Raw genomic sequence first — 6,367 nt, forward strand, 5'->3', positions numbered from 1 at the left:
ATTATAAGACCCAATCCATTTTGTCTCTTATATTTATGCATTTTTTTCCAAGATAATCCTTCTAATAATGATAGTTTTAGCCAATATACTTAATTAGCAAGGATATTTTAGGAATGACAACACTTATTTATTATAAATAACCAACTTAACTTACTTCCTTAATTTTTTCAAATAAGTCAATTGGGTCTTATAATTAGAACCGGAGGAGTATTAATTATCCTAATAACGTTTTTTTTTTGGAACACAATTTTCTCCTAACCGACATCTTATATTATGGGCTGGAGGGAGCATTAATTATGTTGGACGTCATGTGATTTGAGGACAAAGATCTTTTTTTTTTTTACTAAAGTATAAATATCCTTCTATAGGAGGTAATTCTATTCGAGACTCTGTCAGACACTAAATGTAGGCACTTCTCCTAGCAGAGATTCAAACTTTGATTTGTCATATTGTAAGGGACTAGTCTTTTTTACTAAACTCAATCCTGTTGGTAGGACAAAGATCGTTTTGAATATTCATTTGAGGCTTCAATGGAATCACCACAAGGACAAATTTTCTCGTAACCTTGGTCCCAAGAGAGACTTGGCCCATGCAAGATTCCCATAAGCTCAATAGAGGTGATGGGAACGTAGCCCACAATTAGCAGAAATCCTTCATCTAGGATCTATTTGCATCTAGCTAAGGCCTCCAAAAGGTAGTTTGTTTCTGACCAACCAAACCAGCAACATCAGAGTTTTACCCACTCAAATTAAGTTGGGTTTTGGGATCACCTTCAAAAATTATTTTCATGCTTTATGAGATAAAAATTTCTTATTATATCTACTTCATATAGTGCAAAATCATTTAAAATAAGTTAAACCAAACATCCCAGCCCTTCTTGTAATAAGGGGGTGTGTACTAAAATACATTCATAACAATTTTAATATTTACAATATATAGAGCTGATCCTATATCCTTCCCAAAACCCTACAGCAGGTGACCAAAGGGAGTGAAACGAGTGAAAGAAACAACGAAAACTGCACCTAGTGGTCACACTAGATGTATGTTAAGATTTTGATTCCTTGAGAATATGAAGCTTCTCAAAGTTATTGCAAGTTATGTGCCAAAAAATTTTGGAATTTTAGGTAAAGGCAGACAAATTTTTGCCATAAAATTTCCTCTGTTGCTGTATGGTTTTGGACGTAGTGGGCCTTTCAAAGCAGATGCTTGGTCAATACTCTGCATCCACATCAAGGGCTCGTTGTAACAGGATTTGGGCTCCAAACACCTGGGCATCTTTAATTTTCTCAAAAATTTCTGCAGGTGGAACATATTAAGTTTTAAAATCTCAGTTCTTTTGCTTGGACATGTGGACCGCACTCTTAGGCTCATCAATCTGTTCACTGTAATCATGCTGTTTTCTTACTGTTTTCACCTTTGAATGAAGCCCCACACCTTTCTCCTCATGGTTCAAAAGGAAAAAGTTGAAGAGCCCTTGGAAAAATCACCTATTATCTGATGGAAGTATCAAACCCCATTCTGAGCACAGAAAAAACTTCAGATGCGTGCGTGTTTCAAACTGAAGTTTAGGCTTTTAGTAGACTGCAGTTTCCTTTTGCAGGCAAGCACTAACACTTTTGAGATTACAAATGGGTTCGAATCCACGATCTTTTGCTTACAAGAGAGCATTTCATGTCACTAAACTACAATAAACTAGGCCTAGCAGAACGCATTTGAAGTTTGAACCATAAAACCGGTTTCTTTAATCATGTGAGGTTGTTACTCTGCATGCTTATATCTGGAGGTAAAGAAGGACCCAAGAAGACATGGGGTTTGACTAAATCCTATTTTAGTCCTCTATAGATGAATCAATTCTGAAGTTGTTCCCTTTCAGATTTTTATTCTCATTCTGTTCTCTCGTGTTCCTTCCCATTGAGAAGTTCTTCACTAACTTAAAAACACTTGATGATCTCACTGTTGCTGGGACCTGTTTTGCTGATCCACACAATGGAGTTGCAGTAATACTACTGTGTCACCACAATTTGAAATTCCTTCCACAGCTGAGTTCTCTCTCTCTCTGGTTCATATTTCATTGTTAGTGGAAACTTGTACAAAAAGCCAACTTTTGAATAGTGATTTTGTTTTTTCGTTTTGCTTTACATTTGCTCCTCTTATTCTTCCTCTCATAGGATACCTTTTGTGAGTGCCAACCAGCCATTTTCATAAGTTTTTCTTTTTTAAGTTTTCTCATATGGGTATGCAAAGTATAATGTGCACTTCCTTGTGCTTTATTGTAGTGGATGTGCATAGGTCTTATTGCCCTAACATCTAATGGCCCTTCCTGACCCACCTTGGTGTCCAAAAGACATTGCCTGTGTCTCTTACCTATTATTATTCCATTCAAATTTTAATTTTCTCATACAACTATGTAGTATCTAATCCTATCACCGACATTGAAAGATTGAAATATTGTTGAGTCTAATTAGAAGTAGGTTTTTTAACATGATTTTCTTTGTCATTCACATAATTTTAATACTACCTCTAATCCTTCATATCAGATCTTGTTTGACTTTTATTTTGATCCTAAATATAAGACTCTAATCAACTTTATCTCTCATATTTATGTATTTTTTTTAAGTAGTCTTTCTAATAATGGTAGTTCTAGCCAATACACTTAATTAGTAAGGATATTTTAAGAAAGACAATATCTATTTATTACAAATAACTAACTTAACTTCTTTCCTTAATCTCTTAAAATTAGTCAACTAGCTCTTATAATTAGGACCGGAGGTAATATAAACAACTAAATTTTTCAAGAGACCAAAAAAAAGTAGTAGTTAGAATTAGAGGGTAGGTATTAATGGCTTGATGGTACTAGCACTAGAAAATGAGGTTAAAGGCTCAAAAATTGTATTACCCACAATTAAAGACTTTAAACGTTAAAATTTCTTTCCAATATTTTGACAATGTGTACCTATTTATGCTGCTGAAGGTTATGATTCTGATTCTTGAGGTTATAACTTGATACACTGCAACGACCTCTCTAGGACTAAACAATTAATTTCTTTAAATAATTTTTTATATGGTCTAAAGAAACTATAGAAGTAAGATTTCTTTTTAATACACTAACTATAGAATTAAGTTAGGAAAATCATAAAAAGACCTTGAAAGTTGAAAAATTGTATATAGGGACCTGTTTATAAAAATTGTTGTCATTTGCTTATCAATTGTTATCAAAACCAATACCAATATTGTAACGGGTCCTTATTCACAATTTTCTATTTTTAAGATTTTTTTTTTTTGCGATTTTCCTATTAAGAAGTTAGGCTTTCTAAAATCAGTAATTGTAGGGATGTTTTGAATTTTTTACTACCTGTGGAAACATGACTGAGAACAGCTTTAGGATATAACTTATTGAATGACTTTGATTTGATTATGTACTTTAAGATTTTCATTGAACATTTTTGTTAATAGTTGAAAAATCTCAAAGTAAATCTAATAATAAAAATTTCCAGTTGTCGAAATCGTCAAAAATCACCAGAAACCAAGTGCGTTAAGAATTTACCAACCTCATAGAGTTGGCACTTTTGGTGGGTCACTAATAGCCGTAATGCCGGAAGCACAATAACTGGTTTGAAGCTTTTGAGAGAGGGCGATGGGTGATCCAATATGCGTTTGTGCTCTTCACCTGTCGCTATTTTTATTTTATTTTCCAATCCTTTCATTATTATTTTATCATAAGGATGCTAATAGGTTAGAATTAAAAAATTATGTTTGAAAAATAAAAATTGTTTAGATCAGATCTAGAGGATGTGTGCCGTTTGGTAGTTAACTGAATTCTTCATTTTTAGGTACCAAAAACAGGAGCGATTATTAAATCAATTGAGACAATAATTTAAAAGTAGGTGGGTGAAATTAGAGTCAACTCATCAAATTCACATAAATCATGATTAAGATAATATAATTTTAAATAAAATGTTCAAAAGCATTCATATATAGTCACGAAACGAGTGATATTTTAAATTAAAAGGTATTAATCCACGTACACATATAATTTAACAAAATTGAGTTATTAAAACACACATACGATGGATTGCTATTCTTTAAAACTCAAAATGACGTGATTTCAAACTCAACCAGGAAAGGCAAAAAAATTCAACCCATTGAAAAATTCTAACTGAACCAATTAGAGAACCAATTCACCAGTTTTTTGGTTTAGGAGATATTTGGGTAGAAATAAAATCATAGTTTTAAAAGTACTTTTACAGTATACGAAGTAAATATGTAGAAAAATTTGTCTCGATTTGTAGAAAAGTGTTTTTAAAAAGGGCTTTTGGGGTTAATCTAACCCACCAAGGTTGAGTTTTAATAGAGAACTTTGGTTAAAAGTTCCTATTTGAAAACTTAATGGGCTAAAATGACTTAAATTTGAATGAGTGCAACTGTAATCCATAAGTGCAACTTTTCTTCTATTATGTGCCACTCACGGATCATAGTTGTACTCGCTTAAATTTAGGCTTTTTTAGGCAATTAAGTTTTTAAATAGGATTTTTTTAATCAAATTTCCCGTTTTAATCTCATGCTTCAAATACATTGACATTGCTTCTCACACAACGGGATTTAAAGGTTTATGCATTATCCCTTGAATGTAGATCTAAACATGGTGTTGATTAAGGGATTCTGAATTGATTAATTCCACATAACCTTTTGGTTTATCTAATCAGTGTTTAGCAATTGTAGGGTCTAGTGTTTGTCAAAACAGCATCAGCATCAGCATATAATATATATAAATATATATATATATATATATTTAACGCAGCCCAAAAGATTAATTAAAGTTTTGAAAACTATTGGAGCACTATCTAAAGCTATTATAATAGCACCATTCATATTGGAAGTATATATAAGTGTACCTTCACTTTATTTATTGGCATCTTCTCTCCCCTACTTTTTTCCCCGACCTTTAAAATCAAAGTGCAAATCATATTATTTGCTTTCAATCTCTTTAATCATTGTAAATTTGTTAGCTTTTTTTTTCCGTTTTGTTTTCCTCCTATTTTTTATTTATTCAAAGGTCTTTTAATGAAAAAGTGCCACATAGATCCATGATACAATAGTTTCAAAATCTTGGATGATGCTTTTCAAAAAGTAAATTTGATTTGGAGAACCTATTTTATTTCATATGTATAGTTTTTGAATAGAATTAAAAATTAATTAAAAAAGTCAATTGCCCATATACCACCTTTTTGAAAGAATATGAATATATAAGAATAGAAATAAATATTTTGCCGCCCATGTTTGAGGGATTTGACTTTTATTTTAAGGGGTGTTTGGGTAAAAATGAAACTATGATTTTAAAAATACTTTTACGATATACAAAGTAAATATATGGAAGAGTTTGTCTCGTTTTGCGGAAAAATACTTTTGGGAAGCACTTTTGGGTGCTTCCAAACACCCCTTAGTTTCTTAAGAGATAGCTAATTATATTATTTTTGCTGTTTATTTGCTTAGATATGTTTTTGTTAAATAAATTTTATTGTTCATATCTAATTTTACCATTATAATTTTTTTTAATCAATTTATGATAAGTGCATTTTTTTGTTGAAACTATTGTATGATTTAGTGATCTTATCCTTCTCTCTGAATAGGGAACTTGATCCTAAATATGTGAATAAAGAAAATAGTTGTTAAGAAAATTGTCTCTTTAATAGATACCCATCAACTTTGGCTCAAATTATTTGTATGTTAAGAATGTAATTAATTAAAAAAAATAGTATTTATCCTTATAAAAAGATAGTTTTACCAACAGGGGTTGGGTGTAGTAGAAGAGGTTAATCCCTCATAACGTGACGAACCAAGATTTGAATATCATTGGGAGAGGTGCCCATATTTAATACCCGATAGTGTTTCGAGTAGGATTGCCTCCAATAGGAGGATACTTATGCTGCTTTAGCAAAAAATAAAAAGATAGTTTTTAGTTTTATCAAAAGACGTAGAGGGACTAAGAAAAATATTTAATTAAGTTATGGAAGAAAATCTCATAGTGATCAATATTTCGAAAGAATTAATTATTAATGACTGGTATTACTATTGTATTGGAAACATCAAACCTCAACTTGAATTAATCACAAATTAATACAACTTTAGATTATAAAAAAAAAAATCAATCTTTAATAAAGATTTTGTAAATATGCTCGTGACGTTTTTTCCCAGCCACGAAAAAAGGTCCTCCTGAAAAAAAAATTCTCAAACTTAGTTTTGTAGAGATTTATATAGAAATCCAATCAAATAAAGTTAGGATCAAATTTGATAAATTGAAAGAAAACTTGAGCCATGAAAGTGGCATACCTATTTGTGAATACAATAGCAGCACTTAATGTCGGAATAA

This window comes from Neltuma alba, unplaced genomic scaffold (genome assembly GCF_004799145.2).
Source record: "Neltuma alba isolate B1F8T4 unplaced genomic scaffold, ASM479914v2 tig00012480_pilon, whole genome shotgun sequence".
Classification (NCBI taxonomy): Eukaryota; Viridiplantae; Streptophyta; class Magnoliopsida; order Fabales; family Fabaceae; genus Neltuma; species Neltuma alba.